Source organism: Etheostoma spectabile, unplaced genomic scaffold (assembly GCF_008692095.1).
Source record: "Etheostoma spectabile isolate EspeVRDwgs_2016 unplaced genomic scaffold, UIUC_Espe_1.0 scaffold00569710, whole genome shotgun sequence".
NCBI lineage: Eukaryota > Metazoa > Chordata > Actinopteri > Perciformes > Percidae > Etheostoma > Etheostoma spectabile.
In genome coordinates this window covers 20321-41182 of record NW_022605272.1, presented here as the reverse complement: position 1 = coordinate 41182, position 20862 = coordinate 20321, and the positions used below count along the sequence as shown (strand labels likewise).

The 20862-nt window shown below is 41.0% G+C and overlaps 6 non-coding genes across 6 annotated transcripts; 3 read left to right on the top strand and 3 right to left on the bottom strand.

The window, feature by feature from the left end:
• The first annotated feature begins 273 nt into the window (after positions 1-273).
• Positions 274-346, top strand: trnat-ugu (transfer RNA threonine (anticodon UGU)). The gene has a single exon. It is a non-coding gene; the product is annotated as a tRNA-Thr (tRNA).
• A 2477-nt stretch (positions 347-2823) lies between these two features.
• On the top strand, positions 2824-2897 carry trnat-agu (transfer RNA threonine (anticodon AGU)). The gene has a single exon. It is a non-coding gene; the product is annotated as a tRNA-Thr (tRNA).
• Positions 2898-3387: 490 nt separating this feature from the next.
• On the bottom strand, positions 3388-3460 carry trnat-cgu (transfer RNA threonine (anticodon CGU)). Its single transcript has one exon. It is a non-coding gene; the product is annotated as a tRNA-Thr (tRNA).
• A 751-nt stretch (positions 3461-4211) lies between these two features.
• trnat-cgu (transfer RNA threonine (anticodon CGU)) lies at positions 4212-4284 on the top strand. The gene has a single exon. It is a non-coding gene; the product is annotated as a tRNA-Thr (tRNA).
• A 2230-nt stretch (positions 4285-6514) lies between these two features.
• Positions 6515-6587, bottom strand: trnat-cgu (transfer RNA threonine (anticodon CGU)). Its single transcript has one exon. It is a non-coding gene; the product is annotated as a tRNA-Thr (tRNA).
• A 697-nt stretch (positions 6588-7284) lies between these two features.
• On the bottom strand, positions 7285-7358 carry trnat-agu (transfer RNA threonine (anticodon AGU)). Its single transcript has one exon. It is a non-coding gene; the product is annotated as a tRNA-Thr (tRNA).
• Positions 7359-20862: the final 13504 nt, after the last annotated feature.

The following is a 20862-nucleotide window of genomic DNA, read 5'->3' as shown; positions in this document are numbered from 1 at the left end:
ATATATATATATATACACTACAATGAGCTATAGAACAGGATTCCATCCATCCATCTTCGTCTTTCCTTTTCCGAGCGACTGGGGGATCCTGAGGCGTTACCAGGACAGGTTGGAGATATAATCCCTCTAACTAGACCTGGCTTGTTAAAAACAAGTGCTGGAGCTGTCATTCCATGTCTCCCGTTTCTCAACCCAAAAATAGTTTGGTGCATCGATCCTATCCACTAGCCAGTTTGCCGAAGAGGTATAAGTACCTGGCAGGTGTCTGTCACAGGCGCTGTAGCTTAGTGGTTAAAGCGCCTGTCTTGTAAACAGGAGATCCTGGGTCCAAATCCCAACAGTGCCTGCTTGTCAGTGAATATGTTATGTTATCTGCACTACAATGAGTTTATATTGTTTTTGCTATTGTGCTTAACAAGCATTATTTAATTTTGCCCAGTTGTGGCCTGTGAGGGCCAATAAATATCAAAAGGGAATGGATTGAATCCATTTTTTAATGCTTTAAACCCTGTTTGATGGGGCTGATTGTGGCCCAGGTGTACACCAGGACCCTGTGACATCACTGTTGGGTGGGGTTTCAGGTGCATGTGATGCTGACTGAGGTCAGAGGTAAAATAAACATGAACTTTACCGGTCAAGGCACCTTGTGCGCTGACTGCCTGATTTTAACATCTTTGATGCTGCTGTAATAAAGGAAGGAAGAATCTATATGCCTTTGCATTTTGGATGCTTTTCTGTGTTTAGATATGGCTACATTCACATAAAGTATCCAAAGAGTACAATAATGCACTGTACTCTGTTCAGTTGTTTACACCAGGTTCCTCGTGGCCGCTGAATTGCAAGTACAGCCGCACCTTTGTGAGCATCTGCTTTATCAACCCATGTAAAGTTACCATGTGTACACAGTAGACCTATCTACTGCTGTATTCATTGTTTTTGGCAAGAGCTTAAAACCTATTCTTGACTTTTCTTGTTCCACATCTTGTGTGAACGCTTAGTTTACTAATGACTTAAGTTAGCCAGTGATTGTTGTGTGCCTTCAATAGCATAAGTGTTAATATTATGGAAGAAGCTGCCTGGCAAACCAATGTTGCTTTTTAGAACAGTGGGTCCATGGTGTTGGTAAGCACTCTGGACTTTGAATCCAGTGATCCGAGTTCAAGTCTTGGTGGAACCGTTTTAAACCAAAGTACTGGTAAAATAAAATAATCAACCTCTACACTGTCCACATCTAGGCTAACGGGTAAAATATTCTTGGCTGTTTGACTGAAAACAGTATGTTGGTGGTGGCATGTTGACCTGTGACCTGTACTTCATGTTAACTGAAAGGAGCTCCAAATTAGACTTAGTTGAACATATTGAAGATATTTCCACAATGGTGACCCAAATGTCAGTCTATTTCCCATCTAGTTGGGACATGTCTGGACACAGGTGGACATTTTGGACAGAAACATTGGTGGATCTTGATTCCCACCACAGGATTTAGCCTGCATTGCACATTGGGGTACAGAGTCGGTAAGATGTCTTCACATCCCGCGTAATGTACTGCCATTGTCAAGCACATTTCCACACTGGTGACTTTCTTCCATTTCCGCATAAACACACATATATTGGGCTGACAAAAGGGAAACCTTCCTTTGATAACTATGACCTGGATGACTGAGTACCTAATATAGCATGACATAGTTGACTTACCATATTATTATTTCTGTGAGAGATCTACTACACGTTGGAATATTCAGTCAGGATGGCTGAGCGGTCCAAGGTGCTGCGTTCAGGTCGCAGTCTCCAATGGAGGTGTAAGTTCGATTTTGGGGATATTGTTTTTGTTTTGTTTGTTGTGGAGGTGTAGCTTAGGGGAGGTGATAAGATAAGTCGCTTTCAAGGGTTACACAGTCATCAGCACACATTTGCACACTGACTTTAAACAGTACATTCCCTTACCTACTTCACATACGCTCCTTTAGTTGCTTGGCCATTCTTATCAAATATGGCTGCCAGAAAGGGATGGGGACGAAGATGGTCCATCCTGTTTAATTAGTTACACAGTTAAGCAGTTACACTTATATTCCATGGTCTTCTTTTTATTTTATTAGCATGTTTATTGAGCTAAATTTGAGACAATTAGGGTGTTTGTGGGGTTGAGGGTATTCTGGTGTTGTGTAAATAAAGTAGGCATGACTAGATTATAGCCGATAGATATCAGAGATCCACCCATTAACTTAATTTATATGCGTTGTACTTTTCCCTTGCCGGGTGAGTTAGGGAAACTGTTACAGCATAGTGGAGTTTTCTGTCCACCTCCACACGCGTAGTCTTCTCTTCAAGCAGACTTACTGCCTCCTGGTCTTTTCTTGACCTGGTTACCACTTTCTCATTTTTGTATGGCAGCACATCCAGCTGCTAGAGATTCTCAACAATCTGGAATAGCTCCATGTTGGAAGGAACAGTGGACTTGAGAAGGCACTGTTGCGGCCATAGTTGTTGCTCCATGATCCGTGCTGGGCCCTGAAATGTTCTCCCCCAGTCTGGTTCAAATGGTGAGTGGTCCACCTGGTGGACCGAGCTTCAATAGCTCTATGAGGGTGATGAGATGTGGATGATCAGCACCAATGGGAAGGAGTGGGCTGGCGTTCTCAAACTGCTGAAGGGAGAGACCTGCCAGGTACTTATAGCTCTTCTGCAGACTGACTGGATAGGATTGATCCGCCAAGCCTAGGCAAGTTAACCCGTTACTCCCAATACTGCCAGTCAGTATACTGTATGTTTAGCTTATACAAGGGAAAAGACAATTTAAGACTTAACAGGGTTACAACTTGTGGAGGTGCTGTGGCTTAGTTGGTTAAAGTGCCTGTCTAGTAAACAGGAGATCCTGGGTTCAAATCCCAGCAGCACCTCGTTGGTGTAGAGATTACCTCCGTTGGCATCTCATTATCACCTCTGGGGATGAACCTGGATGTGTGGCAATGAAGAACTCAGTGTAAACAACTGAACAGAGTACAGTGCAGTATTAGGCACTTTGGATACTTTATGTGAATGAAGCAAAGGCATATAGGGAAGGAAGATACTTTGAGAAATTACAGTTTATTGGCGGTGCAGATCTTTACCATTTGGCTCCCTCTTCTTAGATCCATGACGACCCGGTGATTCTTCCTTCAGTTGCATATCCCAATATAGTCAACTAATATAAAAAGATCCATTTATTAAATTTTGTTACAGCAGCATTGAAGAGGTTAAAATCAGTTCAGTAATCAGTAATCAGTTCAATAAAGTTCATGTTCATTTCACCTCTGACCTCAGTCAGCATCACACGCATGAAACCCCACCCAACAGTCACTACAGCAAAAACATAAACTCTTTGTAGTGCAGATACTGTAAGAGATAATTAGGCACTGCTGGGATTTGAACCCAGGATCTTGTGTTTACGAGACAGGCGCTTTAACCACTAAGCTACAGCGCCTGTGACAGGTGTGCTTGTCATGCAAGAATACGATGAGCTAGTAAACAGGCTTCCAGCCATCCATCTGCGTCCACCAGCTCCAGCAGGGGACTGGACAAAATTCCCTTTTCCAAGCGACTGGGGGATCCTGAGGCGTTCCCAGGCCAGGTTGGAGATATAATCCCTCCACCTAGTCCTGGGTCTTCCCCGGGGCCTCCTCCCAGCTGGACGTGCCTGGATCACCTCCCTAGGGAGGTCCCCAGGAGGCATCTTGACCTGGTCACCAGCTCATTTTTGTATTGCAGCACATCCAGCTGCTAGAGCTTCTCAACAATCTGGAAGAGCTCCATGTTGGAGGGAACAGTGGACGTCAGAAGCGGCCAAAATGCGTTTCCTCAGGAGGGGGCTGGCATCTCTAACCCAATGGATGGTGGGGGCTTTGAGTAGAGCCGCTGCTCCTTTGCGATGAAAGGAGCCAGTTGAGGTGGTTAAGGCATCGGGTAAGGATGCTTCCGGGGGGCCTCTGTAGAGAGCTGGTCCAGGCACGTCCAGCTGTGAGGAGGCCTCGGGGAAGACCCAGAACTAGGTGGAGAGAGTACATATCCAACCTGGCCTGGGAACGCTTCAGGATCCCCCAGTCGGAGCTGGTTGATGTGGCTCGGCAAAGGAAGGTTTGAGGTCCCTGCTGGAGCTGCTGGACAAAGATGGATGGATGGAAGGAACCCTTTTCACTAGCTCATTGTATTCTTGCAAGACGGACTCAGCTGCAGGAGGCGCTGTAGCTTAGTGGTTAAAGCGACTGACTCGTAAACGGGAGATCCTGGGTCCAAATCCCAGCAGTGCCTGATTGTCGCTTACAGGAGTGTTTCCACGTGGTTGCCGATACTTAACATGTGCAACCTAGTTAATGCCTGATTTTTTAGATCACTAAAGTGACATGTGATGTTGTTTTGTACCATAACATTACATGTGACCATATAAAGCGAAAAAAAGCCTTTTGTTGGAGGTGTTTTTGCAACTTTAGTGTGAAGATTATAAAGTTTTTGTTATCATGAATTTCAGTCTTACCTTGGAAGCTTAGGGCTCCTGCACACTGCCTGCATGGCGTGAGCGTGTCAGCTGAGGTTAGAATGCCTACTGTATTGGTCAATACTGTTAACATGAGAGAAATAAAAACAGACACGCCACACAGCAAACACTATGTTGACTGTTGAGGAGGACTAAATTAGGACTGTGTTTTAAGCTTTCCATGGCTTTCCATGAGAAATGGCATGATAACAGCTGTTTTCAGTGTTGATGGAACATGGCCTGACCGGAGGGAGTGGTCCACCTTGTGGAGGTTCTGTGGCTTAGTTGGTTGAAGTGCCGGTCTAGTAAACAGGAGATCCTGGGTTCAAATCCCAGCAGCACCTTATTGGTGCTCATGTCAATCCAATCCCTGTTAAAGTACCCTGGTAGCAAATGAAAATGGCATGTTACATTTACACAGAAACACCAATAACATGCCCACAAGGTGTTCTATTTGCCTGATAACTAATGAAATTAATTAATAAATGCACTACTTTGGCTCCACTACAGTTCTGTGTCAGTCAACTGCTCCATTTCACTCACCACAGAGTGAACTTTAACCAACTAAGCCACAGCACCTCTGGGGATGAACACGGCTGCACGGCTATATTGGAGGCACTCGGTGTAAACAACTGAACAGAGTACAGTGAAGTATTGTGCACTTTGGATACTTTAAGTGAATGTAGCCATGTCTAAACAACAGAAAAATATCCAAGATGCAAAGGCATATAGGGAAGGATGATATTTTGAGAAATTACAGTTTATTGGCGGTTGACCTCAACTGAGGAGGTAATAGAGCAGTGGAAGGTGATTCTTCCTTCAGTTGCATATCCCGATATAGTCAACAATATCAAATAATTAATTTATTAATTTCATTCCAGAAGCGTCGAAGACGTTAAAATCACACAGTCAGCGCCCAAAGTGCCTTGGCCGGTAAAGTTCATGTTTATTTCACCTCTGACCTCAGTCAGCATCACACACCTGAAACCCACCCAACAGTGATGTCACAGGGTCATGGTGTACACCGGGGCCACATTCAGCCCCAACAACAAGGTTTAAAAGCATTAAAAAATGGTTCCAATCCATTTCCCTTTAGATATGTATTGCCCATCAACAGGCCACAACTGGGCAAAATTAATTACGGTTGTTAAGCACTTTAGCAAAAATAAATAACAATATATACACTTTGTAGTGCAGATAACATAAATATTAACTGACAATGAGACATTGCTGGGATTTGGACCCAGGATCTTCATTAAGTGATAACTAGGCACTGTTGGGATGGGATTTGGACCCAGGATCTCCTGTTTACAAGACAGGCACTTTAACCACTAAGCTACAGCTCCTTCTACAGATAAGCCTGTCTTGCAAGAATACAATGAGCTAATGAACAGGGTTGCTTCCATCCATCCATCATTGTCCAGCAGCTCCAGTAGGGGACCCCTACAAACTCCGGCAAATGAAAACAGCTGAACGTGTCCTTGAGCGACGCCTCAGGACTCACTGTTGATAGGCAGGCCTACGAGAACAACATAAGTCTTATGCAAGGACCTTGAGAGATGAGAGACCCTTTCCCATCATGCCATTTCTCATGGAAAGCCATGGAAAGCTTAAAACACAGTCCTAATTTAGTCCTCCTCAACAGTCAACATAGTGTTTGCTGTGTGGCGTGTCTGTTTTTATTTCTCCCATGTTAACAGTATTGACCAATACGGTAGGCATTCTAACCTCAGCTGACACGCTCACGCCATGCAGGCAGTGTGCAGGAGCCCTAAGCTTCCAAGGTAAGACTGAAATTCATGATAATAAAACCTTTATAATCTTCACACTAAAGTTGCAAAACACCTCCAATAAAAGGCTTTTATTCGCTTTACATGGACACATGTAATGTTAGGGTACAATACAACATCACATGTCACTTTAGTGATCTAAAAAAATCAGGCAATAACTGGGTTGCACACGTTAAGTATCAGCAACCATGTGGTAACACTTCATACCATGATGACCAGGCACTGCTGGGATTTGGACCCAGGATCTCCTGTTTACGAGACAGGCGCTTTAACCACTAAGCTACAGCGCCTCCTACAACTAAGCCCGTCTTGCAAGAATACAATGAGCTAGTGAAAAGGGTTCCCTCCTTCCATCCATCTTAGTCCAGCAGCTCCAGCAGGGGACCTCAAACTATCCTTTGCCGAGCCACATAAACCAGCTCCAACTGGGGGATCCCGAGGCGTTCCCAGGCCAGGTTGGAGATGTACTTTCTCCACCTAGTCCTGGGTCTTCCCCGAGGCCTCCTCCCAGCTGGACGTGCCTGGACCAGTTCTCTACGGAGAATCCAGGAGGCATCCTTACCAGATGACCCAACCACCTCAGTTGTTTAAACCGAGTACCCCAGAGGTGCTGTGGCTTAGTTGGTTAAAGCGCCTGTCTAGTCAGCAGAAGTGCCTGGGTTCAAATCCCACAAAACCTTGTTGTTGCAGAGATGACCTGTACTTGTTTTTAAGTTGCCTGCTAATCAGATGTTGTTGTGGGCGGGGCATTAAGTCTGACACAGTGGTGATTGAAATGGAGCAGTTGACTGACACAGAACTGTAGTGGAGCCAAAGTAGCGCATTTATTAATTAATTTAATTAGTTATCAGGCAAATAGAACACCTTGTGGCCATGTTATTGGTGTTTCTGTGTAAATGTAACATGCAATTTTTATTTGCTACCAGGGTACTTTCACAGGGATTGGGTTGATGATGACGCGCCATAGAGGTAATCTCTCCAACAACAAGGTGCTGCTGGGATTTGAACCCAGGATCTCCTGTTTACTAGAAAGGCACTTTAACCAACTAAGCCACAGCACCTCCACAAGTAGCATCCCTGTTAAGTCTTAATTTGTCTTTTACCGTATATAAGCTAAACATACAGTACACTGACTGGCAGTATTGGGAGTAATGGCTCAGCTCGCCTAGGCTTGGCGGATCAATCCTATCCAGTCAGTCAGCAGAAGAGGTAGAAGTACCTGGCAGGTCTCTCCCTTCAGCAGTTTGAGAATGCCAGCCCACTCCTTTCCATTGGTGCTGATCATCCACATCTCACCCCCATAGAACCAGTGAAGCTCGGTCCACCAGATGGACCACTCACCATTTGAACCAGACTGGGGGGGAACGTTTCAGAGCCCAGCACGGATCGTGGAGCAACAGCTACGGCAGCAACAGTACCTTCTGACGTCCACTGTTCCTTCCAACATGGAGCTCTTCCAGATTGTTGAGAATCTCTTGCAGCTGGATGTGCTGCCACACAAAAATGAGAAAGTGGTAACCAGGTCAAGACAAGACCAGGAGGCAGTAAGTCTGCTTGAAGAGAAGACTACGGGTGTGGAGGTGGACAGAAAACTAAGGAAAGTACAACGGCTATAAATTAAGGTAATGGGTGGATCTCTCTCTATCGGCTATAATTTAAACATATAAGTTCAGATTTTTTTTGTTCTGCAAGCTCTCACCTTTTGCCCCATATTTCCCTTCATATGAGTCAGAGCCAGCAGCACTAAGGAAGAGCAGCCTCTCCTACGGCGAGTGGTGGCGACCCACGGGGAAACTTTGGTTTCCCAGTCAGTTCCAGTAGTACAGGTGAGAAAGTGGTGGATAAAACGAGGACTGTGGGCCGGCTTTGTTGGTACGTGAGTGGAAATACATCCAACATGCTAACGCATATCCAACGCCTTCACCCAGACATGACAATCACTGGAACAAGACAAAAAAAACTGTCAAACGTCTCCTCCCTACAGTGCTTAACCAGCCTTTAGACACAAATACAAATAGGGCAAAAAAATCACTGAATCAATCAGGATCAGGCAATCACTTTTTCACACAGGGCCATGATGGTTTGGATTTTTTTTCACCTTTAATAATAAACACCTTCATTTACAAATTGCATATTGTGTTTTTACTTGTGTTGTCCTTGACTATTGTTTAAATTGGTTTGATGTTCCGAAACACTTAAGTGTGACAAACATGCAAAGGAACAGGAAATGAGGAAGGGGGCAAACACTTTTTCACACCACTGTAAGTTATTAATTTGCACACAGACAAATATTTTTACAACTTGTACCCTCGCAATTTCAGTCAAGATGTTCCAGTTGGCTGAAAAGTTAGTGACCAGTTCATAGAGCTGCTCACAACAAAAGTCTCTTATTCACTTTTGTGACATTGTTACCATGTACTCTCCTGCTGAATAGTGATTGATTGTGATTATGATCATCAGTTCCGTATATTCTTTGCCATGAAGTAGTAATATGTTATCATACAACAGGACGTCCATTTAGCTGGACAGGAACCTACTATTTCTGTTCAGTTTGTATGCTGCGTCTAACGTATTACTACTCAAACGTTATCTTGGAACTACTATCTTGCTGATTAGATCATCTGACTATGAGATTATTACCTTAACATGTACAATTAAAGCTACGGTACATCATTCTTACCGTGACAGGTGTACTTGTGGAAACTGTGCACACATGTCCAAGAGAGAAAATATATGTTGTAGAGAAATACCTCAGGTAACTAAAACTAGAGATACTGTACATTAACTCAAGCTACTTTATGCTTTCTGCTCATTCAACATTATGAAATAGCAGCAGGCTCATTATGTTTATTTTTACAGGTCATGAGAAGAATGATCCAGGTTCTTGAGGAGACAACCTGTATGATTGACCAGCCCGCCTGTTCTAAAGACTTGTTTTGTTGAATGATGAAGTTCATAGGGAGTGTACATACCTGCTTAACATTCCAATGAAGGAGAAAACAACATTTTTGGGAGCAAACCGCTGGATAACACTGCTCTGCTAAATGCCACCCAGTCATAATGCTACACAAACACCAAAATACATCTGGTTTTGTAAAAATAATTAGAAAGGTTAGCTTTACTTCGTATGTGAGGTCTTATTGTCATATGAGGCAGTTGTGTCCTGCGAGAAGCCACCTGGAGCATCTTTTGGCAAGCTGCATCTTTCGTGTGTTGTCGTTCTGTGGTGTATTCTAAAATTAAAAAAAACTTTTTAATTAATGTATTGCAGCCTATAAACACAATGTTTTCACGAGATTGACTAGATATCATATGAAATGATAACGTTTCCAGTTCTGTTGTCAAAGCAAATGGGATTGACATAGCTAGCTAGCTAGCTGAGTAACGTTACAGCTTAACGCTAGCTAGCAACCAATCTATCATGATTCTACTCAGCTGCAGTTAGCTATCTTTCTGAAATACAATAAAACTTAACCTGACAAAGTGCACAAACATTCATCGGGAACTATAGATGTAGCTACATGACAACAAAGGTTATTTGAAAGGAAAATGAAACTTTAGCCCCTTTGCCAACACACATTCTACCTATGTTAGCTACAGGATATGTTAGCATTGCTAATGTTACTGTTAGTGACAAAATCCTACTTAGCTTGTGGTTGGGATGACCATGCAGTCGGAACGGCCCCTTTTTTCAGCAACAGCAGCTTAGCAAATCCTGCTTTAAATTGTCCAAAGTTTTGAAAACTGTCTTTGGTGAAATGGTTCGAGCAAATTAATAATTGAGTGTTGAACTTCACAGGGATCTCCTTGTAGAGAAACATCAGCCGAGCCCGTCAAGTGGTTACTTCCTTGTGAAGACTATGAGAAGTGTTTCCATTCCCTGTACAGCCTGGAACACTGCATTTACAACCCTGGTTCATTGTCAATATCCTGGAAAATATTCCAAACTTTCTTCTTTGTAAATCCTGTCAAAGTACACAAGCAGCATTCTCAGTTTTACATCCACTTAACCTAGCTACATTCTGAACTGGTCTCAGGTCAGTGGCCTGTATGTAAATGTTGGGGCATGACCATTCTCCTAATACATCCATGGGCGTGACAAAGCCACAGGTTTTGAGACATTGACATCATCTTTTAGCTTTGTTGGGATTCAACAATTCTCAGCATTAGTTTCAGAATGTGATATTGGCAGATGAAAGGCATATCAATGGGATTTTGAGCTTTTATGTATGTCCTATTTACCCACTGAACTCTCATTATTCACATATGACAAGGTAAAATCGGTTTTGCATTCTATCACCCCTTTAAGCGTCAAACGTCCCTGGGTGAACTTGAACCACCATCCTTTCGGTTGACAGCAGACTGCGCTGACCTATTGCGCCACAGAGACTACTCCTGGCTGCAACTTAATGAGAGGGAGCTCCATCTTTAAGCCACAAACATTTGCTTTATGGCTTTTTGAGGTTGAGCTGCACATGTATGCTTATCAGGCTATTTTCCTGTTACTCAGAAATTGAGGAAGCTGACTCATGTGGAAATGTAGAAGCTGGACGTGCATTGTATTTTTCTTACATGTCAATTGGATTCTGACTTTGAATTCAAATATTTGGCATCCAAGACAATTTGGGAACTGATGATGTATCAGTCATTGTGCTGGTGGTTTCTTGGTCACAGCAACAAGCTTGATCATACAGTTACACGCCATGTATCACAAAACTGTTGGGGGGGGCCTTATGTATTTGCTTGGATTACATCAAGTGACCTGCATACCAGAATCAGAATCAGCTTTATTCGCCAGGTATGAGGACACATACGAGGAATTTTTCTTTGGAGCATTGTTGCTCACACTGTGCTTACACACAAAACACAAAACAACCAAAACAAAAAAATATACACACTAGTCTATACACAAAATATATACATACTCTAAACAGAACAATACAGAGGCCGTCAGAGATGGCAAAAGTACTCACTGCCCGTGCTCAAGTAGAAGAAGAGTAATTGTGTTAACAAATACTTGGTAAAAGTAGAAGTACTGATTTAACTTCTTTACTCAAGTAAAAGTACCAAAGTACAGGTTAGCAATATACTTAAAATATAAAAGTAAAAGTAGCCTTATGAATGACAAAGCTACCTGGACCAGACAGATGTTACTAGAGAGCACACTGAGAAACTACAGTGGACATGGAGAAAAGACTCTTTATTCTTTATTCTTTATATGCCATTGCCTACATTTTAAATGGCCGTCTGCCAATAGGCCTAAAACATATATAAACATATAGCCTATTTATATTGACAGAGACTGGGACTCCAGGTTAATAAGATTCTGACCGAGTAGCAAGATATGAATTCAAGTGTGATTTTATGAGAAGTCTCTGTATGTTCCAATTTAATTAGATTAAATTTTGTAATGGTAACTCCAGGGAAATTATTTGAAATGTAGTGAGGACTAGATTAGAACTGGATTTAAAGCTGATTGTGGTTTCCAACTTCGGCCCAGGTGTGTCTGTTAAAACAGTGATTCCCAAAGTGGGGGTCGGGACCCCCAGGGGGGTCGCGAGCCAGAGAGGGGGGGTCGCGAGCTGATTTCCAGAAATAAAATAAAAATTTAAAAACGATTAGAAATAGCATAGAGTTAGCTATGATTTAACACAAGATAAAACTAGTGGCTAAATTTAAAATAAAAACCAAGCAACTAAATAAAAAGGGAACAGCTGTTTTGATTTCTTTCTTTCCGAGTAGCGTCTCCAACATTAACACTACAACTGCCGGGATTCAAAAGTACTGGAACCATCTAAACTCTATAATCTGTCATGATAAATACCTAATTGCAATTTTAATGCAGGTATTGTGTTAGGATATCTTTAGAAAAACTAAATAACACCAAAATGTAAAATTTAACGTGTTTATTATACACTTGAGTTGCCAGGTGCTTCAATAAATCATATCATGGCATAGTAAACGTAATTATTCCATTCACATCTGAAAAAATATGGTATGTAAACATGCAAATAACACCTAAAAAGTATTTTCTTGAACATTTTAACCTAACCTAACCTGTCACTGCCTCCGTGTTGGTGTCTGCTGTGGTGCGCATTGCTCCTCGGACCGCGTCCCCCCCACCCCGGTGCTCGGACCGCGCACCCGCTCCCTTTCCTCCTCTAAACTCGTGTCTCAGCTCCTCTGCCTGAACTTCCTCCAGACAATGTCCCTGCTGGTGCCCTCCTTGGAGAGGATGTGTGTGATTCCAGCCAGTTTGAGGATGTATAAAGTTGTATAAACACGTAGGCAGCCACCGGCCATCTAGCTCCGTGTACCGCTCCTTCCACAGAGCGAGCGCCCGGCGCTCCCTTCTGGTCCAGAGCGGAGTCCATCCCCGCCGTACTCATGGTGGTAGCAGCGTTACCAACCCGGGCTTTACCTTCCCCCCATCGCTGATGCCCACAGTTGTTACTCCAGACCGATTAAAACCAACACCACGAAATACCGAATACTGTATGGCCGAAATAGGTAAAAGGGATTTTTCTTTTTTTTGGCCTAGTGTGTAATGTATATTAAAACTATTTTAAATTAAAATATAGAGCTTTTTAACTTGCTGTGCTCCAAACATACTGCACATCCACCTCATTAGGTGAGATTAAGTTCAAATTAAAGTAATGAGTAAATTACTGTAGAATAATGTCATGGCTGTTGTGTTATTTTGTGTCGTCAATATGCTCATGTTTGGATACGCCTGTAGTGCGTGCGCGGTTGCGCGCAATGTTTATAGTGGGGGGGGGGGGGGGGGGGTCGCGAGTCACTTGCACCGTTACTTTGGGGGTCGCGGGCTGAAAGTTTTGGGAACCCCTGCAATATGACATCAACTTTTTTTATAGATTACACCAACACACCCAAAACACACAACTGGTAAAACAGTTAATTTCGTGCTCAAAATCCCACATTGTAAACTAAACTCCAAAACTAATTTTCAAAATACAATAATACACTAACACAACACACTATGTCTAACAAAACACTGCAGACATGTTTCAAAATACAATAATTATTCCAAACACTAACACACGTTCTCTTCCAACAGGAACATTTAGTCAATCATAACACAATGACAAAAAAAAACACTCTCATCAGCTGAAATTACAGAAACTGCAATATTTTAGATGTGTCAGGTATGCCCTTTTACAATAGACAGTATACTGTATTGATCAGAGATTGTGTTTTGCACATGCATTTTATTTCTTTTGTTGAAAAAATTCAAATTTAAAAAATAAATGACTATCTCAGAGTAGCTTTATAGAATCTACAGTTTATGAAAAAAAAGGAGGGGGATGCCCTCAGAGATGGAGGCGCTGGGTTTTGAGGGCCCCCGTGTGACCTCCTCAAAAGGACTAAGAACAGTGAGCATGTCTGATGCTAACCCCCACTCATTTGGATAGATGATCGTAGAATCTTTACCCATGTTAGAATGCCAAGCCCTGCGCTGCTCCAACAGCCGCTGGAGCATGTAGAAAGTATTGTTCCACCTTGTTTTTTCATCTGTTATGAGCGTGTGCTGGGGGAGGTTCTACTGTGTTTGGAGCTCATGTAATCTGTTGCTGGCTTTGCTTGAGCAATGAACATGGCCAGATATGCTCCTGGCTTTGGAGAGAAGGGATGAATAGTGATGATATCATAATTAATGGTGATGATACAATGAACAGAAAGTTGATTTGTACATGCATTACAGTATTTCTGAGTTGCTAAAACACTAAAATCCATCGCAAAACCAAAGTTGCAAGTGTACAAACCACTTTATTGATTGAAGCACACAGTTTGTAGAACTTTAAACACTTCTCATGTGGTTAGACACAGCTAGCAAATCGGAATCGCTCTTTGTGCAAAACTGTAAACCATTGTCATTCAAAAAGCACATGTAGCATTTTGGTGCACTTCAACTCAGAATGGCACAACACAACCCAAAAGTAACACACTGTTGTCATCGGTAACACACAAGCACTCAAAATTAACACACCTGTTTCAAATCAGTAATGTGTTGCACCCATCAGTAATGGGGATATAAAGCCAGGTCAAATCCAAATGGGATGTGTGATTTTCACAATGGAGGGCAGGAGAGAAGGTGGAAGTAGAAGTAGAAGTAGAAGTAGAAGTAGAAGTAGAAGTAGACGTGGACGTGGACGTGGACGTGGACGTGGACGTGGACGAGAAGGAAGAGGAAGAGAAGGAAGAGGAGGAGGAGGAGGAGGAGAAAGAGACAGAGGAGGAAGAGACAGAGGAGGAGGAGGAAGAAGAGACGGAGGAGGAGGAGGAGGAGGAAGAAGAGACGGAGGAGGAAGAGGAGGAGGAAGAAGAGACGGAGGAGGAAGAGGAGGAGGAGGAGGAAGAACAAGAGCCATCATTTCCAATGAAATTAGAGCAACAATCATACACCATGTTCTGGTTCATGGAATGAGTATGAGGGAAGCAGGACTACGTGTTCAACCAAATATAAGCAGGTTCTCTGTGGCCTCCATTGTCAGGACATTCAGAGAACACAACCGGTAAGTGTACTATCATTTGTGGTCCCTCAAACTTACAGTACAGTATGTACAGTTGTGGAATGTCTCAGTAAATTACTGTAACATCTCTAAAAATTGGCCCTTTTCTTGCAGTATTACAGTAAAACTAATAATAGTATTACATATAAAAATATATATTTTATGTATTTTACATATTGGTTACATTGCATTAGGTCTGTCTGTACAATTCTAACAAGATGTTTTATTTGCTAGAATTGAAAGACTGCCACATGCCGGTGGAAGGAGAGGTATATTCTCACAAGAGCAGGAGACCATTTGTCAATATGGTCCTTCAAAATAATCTCATTCGTCTGCGAGAAAATAAACAGCGAGTTGAGGAAGACAACGAGAACTTTGAAGGAATCAACAGTGTGAGTCTCTCCACAATTGACCGTGTCCTGAAACGCAACCTGATAAGTCTCAAACAAGTCTACAGAGTACCATTTGAGAGAAATTCTGAGAGGGTAAAAGAGCTACGATATCAATATGTACAAGTAAGTAATACGTAACGTCCAGAGATTATAAAGCACTATTGAGTTACTGTGTTGAATGTAATGCAGCACATGTATACAGAGTCATGAAGCCTGGAATGCTATGTCATTTACGTTATATCAAAAATGAACTTTTTCTCATTTCTATAGAGAATGTTTCAACTGGATTCCATGGAGAGGCCTCATGAGTGCATCTTCTTGGATGAAGCTGGCTTCAATCTCACCAAGAGGAGAAGGAGAGGCCGCAATATTATTGGTCAACGAGCCATTGTAGAGTTGCCAGGGCAGCGTGGTGGCAACGTGACCATATGTGCTGCCATCAGCAGCTACAGGGTTATTCACCGCCATGTGACTTTAGGACCTTACAACACTGCCCATCTTATAACGTTTCTGTATGCTCTACAGGAAGCATTACTGAGACGTGAAGAGAGAGGTGATGAGCAGGCAGAGCATCCCATGTACGTGGTAATCTGGGACAATGTGAACTTTCACCGTGGTCCTAGAATCCGTGAGTGGTTTGAAAATAACCCACGTTTTATAAATGTGTGCCTCCCACCATACTCGCCCTTCCTTAATCCCATTGAAGAATTTTTTTCTGCATGGAGGTGGAAGGTCTATGACAGAACTCCTTATGCACAGGAAAATCTCCTTCAGTCAATGGATGCAGCATGTGACAACATTGGAGTGGAATCGATTCAAGGTTGGATTCGTCATGCTAAAGGATTCTTTCCCGTTGTTTAGCAAGGGACAGGATTGCCTGTGACGTTGATGAGGTCCTGTGGCCTGACCATGCCCAGAGGCATGATGCTGAGGCAGAATGATTCCAAGACATTGCTATCGATCTGCTACATATTTGTTTGTGACTATTTGTGTGCAGGATTGTGCAAGCACTTCATAATATATCAAATTTTTCCCTGCTCTGCTTTGAGTGCAGTGTTTTGCATTTATCTCTGTAGTGTGTAATGACTGCTGTGTAGTGTTTATGCATTAGCTGGATGTGTGTGATATCTGAAAACAGTGTTTGGTTTTGGGTAAAGATAACATAGTTCTGAAGCAATTGTTTGATATAGCAAGACAAGTCAAAGGTTTTGACAGTGTAGCTTAAGTTTGGTGATTTGTGTTTAAGGTTTTGGGAAAGCGAGAGAAATGTTCAAAAAATGTGTTTTAGCAGCTCAGAAATACTGTAATATCAAAGAATGTTGAGGTGTATATGCATTAATATCAAAGAATGTTGATGTCATAATGAATAGTGATGATGACATAATGAATAGTGATGATATAATAACAAGAAAGTTAATCTGTATATGCATTAATCTATAAAAAAAAGTTGATGTCATATTGAATAGTGATGATGACATAATGAATGTGTATATGCATTTATTAAAAAGAAATTTGATGTGTATATGAATAAATCTAAAAGAAAGTTGATGTGTATATGCATAAATCTAAAAAAAAGTTGATGTATTTATGCATAATTCAAAAAGAAAGTTGATGTGTATATGCATTAATCTAAAAGAAAGTTGATGTGTATATGCAGTAATATCAAAGAATGTTGATGCGTATATGTGTTAATCTAAAAGAAAGTTGATATGTTTATGCATTAATAAAAAATTAAGTTAATGAGTATTTGCAGTAATCTAAAAGAAAGTTGATGTGTGTATGCATTTATCAAAACGAAAGTTGATGTGTATATGCATTAATCTATAAAAAAAAGTTGATGTCATAATGAATAGTGATGATGACATAATGAATAGTGATGATGACATAATGAATGTGTATATGCATTAATCAAAAATAGATTTTATGTATATGTGCAGTTATGTGTAGCCGCCTTACTGAAGGAAGCGTTGGGTCTGGAAAAAGAGCCTCTTTTGGACAGGTCCCACCGGACCCTCCAACCCAAACCCAAGCCTGGTGATGGTCCACGAGCCATTGTGTGCAGATTTCATTGTTACAGAATGTTTCAAAGATCACCGTAGGTTACATTGCCCTTGGGTGGCTCAAGTTTTCCACTCAAATTTTAATTCAAAAGCTAGAGGAGTCGCCATTTTAGTTAGCAGAAAAGTTCAGTTCTCATCCACTGATGTTGTTGCTGATAGGAATGGCAGATACCTCATGGTTGCTGGTACTTTTTCACAAAAGAGGGTTTTGTTTGTAAATGTAAATGCCCCAAACTTCGATGATGTTGAATTCGCTAACAGATTGCTGAGTAACATTCCCTTCTTGAATACACACCTGCTGATCTTCGGTGGGGATCTAATTTGTGTTTTTTACCCAATCTTGGATCGTTCTAATCCTCGAAATCTGACTCAATCTGCTATGTCTATAACATTCTCTGATTTTATGAAACGGAATGGTCTTGTTGATCCATGGAGATCTCGTAACCCCACCATTAAAAAATTCTCTTTCTTTTCCCAGGTGCATCACTCATATTCTAGGATTGATTACTTTTTTATTGACAGTACGCTTAATGCAAGTGTAATTTCCTCTGACTATTTAGGTATTGTAATATCTGACCATTCACCTTTATTATAAGATATGCAACTTTCTACCTATAAACGTAGCCCACCTCTTTGGAGATTTAACTCTCTTCTATTGGCAGACAAAGAATTTTGCGAACTTATTTCAAATTCTATTGATGAGTTCTTGTCTTTCAATCAAAATGTATATATGCAGTTATTTAAAAAAAAGTTGATGTGTTTATGCATAAATCTAAAAGAAAGTTGATGTGTATATGTATTTATTAAAAAGAAAGTTGATGTCATAATGAATCGTGATGATGACATAATGAATGGTGATGATAAATCAAAAAGAAAGTTGATGTGTATATGCATTAATATAAAAGAAAGTTGATGTCATAATGAATTGTGATGATATAATAAAAAGAAAGTTGATGTCTATATGCATTTATTAACCGGCATGTTATTTTAAGCATGCAATTGATATGAGTTGATCAGAAATTGTTATATTTATTGCTGATTTGAAAACTATTTACATGACAGCATCAAGCTTCAGATCAATGGTGTTGTCATGGTAACAAACAAACTATATACAGAACGTTTTGCAACAATGAATACAACACATTCAGTTGCAATTATGAAGTAAAATGTAATGAACAAGAGTTTTCATACTCAATATAACTTTTTTTTTTAACTTTAAATTTTTTATGATCAGTGTGATTTTTTGGTTTTGGTTCTTTTTATTATTTATTTCACACCAGGTAGTGTGTGTGTGTGTGTGAGTAAGAGAGAGCCACAGAGAGAGAGAGAGAGAGAGAGAGAGAGAGAGAGAGGAGAGAGAGAGCGGAGAGAGAGAGAGAGAAAGAGAGAGATAGGCGCGGGGGCAGCTGACAGTAAAAAAAAATCTCCGATGGCAGAGACACAACGGGAGTTGCATTTAAACCAAGCAGCATGTCTGAAACCCACGTTCAACAGAAATCTATTGGTCACTATGTAAGGACTACAAACCTCACGTTCACCAGAAATCTACTGGTTACTATGTAAGGACTACAAACCTCACGTTCACCAGAAATCTACTGGTTACTATGTAAGGACTACAAACCCACGTTCACCAGAAATCTACTGGTTACTATGTAAGGACTACAAACCCCACGTTCACAGAAATCTACTGGTACTATGTAAGGACTACAAACCCCACGTTCACCAGAAATCTACTGGTTACTATGTAAGGACTACAAACCCCACGTTCACCAGAAATCTACTGGCTACTATGTAAGGACTACAAACCCCACGTTCACCAGAAATCTACTGCTATATGTAAGGACTACAAACCCCACGTTCACCAGAAATCTACTGGTTACTATGTAAGGACTACAAAACCCAACGTTCACCAGAAATCTACTGGTTACTATGTAAGGACTACAAAACCCACGTTCACCAGAAATCTACTGGTTACTATGTAAGGACTACAAACCCCATGTTCACCAGAAATCTACTGGTTACTATGTAAGGACTACAAACCCCACGTTCACCAGAAATCTACTGGTTACTATGTAAGGACTACAAACGAAGTTAAAAACAAACCTGAAGCTGAAGAAACCCTAAACGTTAACGGAACAGATCCGCAGACCGAATTGACTGACGGAGCAGGAGAGAGAGAGAGAGAGAGAGATAGAGAGAGGGATAGAGAGAGAGAGAGGCCGAGGGAGCACATTTCTCCATGTTCTGTGTGTGTGTGATTGATCCGAGCGGGTTTGGTGGCGGGGGGGGGGGGGGGGGGCGCTGTGATTATCACAGAACGCTGCGCGGCCAGTTGAGGAGTTTTATTCAATCCGAGCACGGATATTGACTCATATTACTCGGATAATACTTGTACTCGGAAAAGTGCTTTATCCGTAACGGATACTCGTTTCAGCCGGGTACTCGGATCACCCTAGTGTATATGCAGTAAATAAAAGAAGTTGATGTCATAATCAATTGTGATGATGACATAATGAATAGTGATGATGACATAATGAATGGTGATTGATGACATAATGAATGGTGATGATGAATCAAAAAGAAAGTGAGTGTATATGCAGTAATGTAAAAGAAAGTTGATGTGTATATGCACAAATATAAACCCCACGCATGACACGGTATTGCAGCGTCACCGGGAACGGTGCACCCATCTTCTGTCTTCTGGAAAAAACAATTAAACGATGCACGTGGAGCTGCCCGTTGCCCAAACTGTCAACGGACCTGAAGAGACCATGGCTGAAGATTTACCGCCAGAAATTGTCCTAAAAACTGAATGATCTGTGAAACCTCGTTGGGTTCCTGGTATCAAAACGTTGTTATAATACTGACAAGATAAGCCATACAAAAGTGTAGCAAGATTTGCACTTTTGATTTGCAGAAAAACAGCAAGGACAAAATAAAATATATATATACACATCAACTTTCTTTTACATGAATGCATACATACATCAACTTTCTTTTTATGATATCATCACCATTCATTATGTCATCATCACTATTCATTATGACATCAACTTTCTTTTTAATGAATGCCTAACAAATCAAATTTCTTTTTGATTTATGCATACACACACCAACTTTCTTTTAGATTAATTCATATACACAATTTTTTTTTTTGATTTATGCATATACACATCAACTTTTATTGATATTAAAGAATGAACACATCAACTTTTATTGATATTAAAGCATGAACACATCAACTTTTATTGATATTAATCCATATACCATCAACATTCTTTGATATTACTGCATATACATCAACTTTCTTTTTATTTTACGCATATAAACATCAAATTTCTTTTTGATTAATGCTTAAAAAACATCAACTTTCTTTTAATAAGTGCATATACACATTCAATTTATTTTTTATTAATGCATATACACATCAACTTTCTTTTAGATTTATGCACATACACATCAACTTTTGTTTTGATAAATGCATATACACATCAACTTTTGTTTTGATAAATGCATATACACATCAACTTTCTTTTTCATTAAGATAAGATGGTGCTTGAACATGAAGAGCTTTGTAGGTGA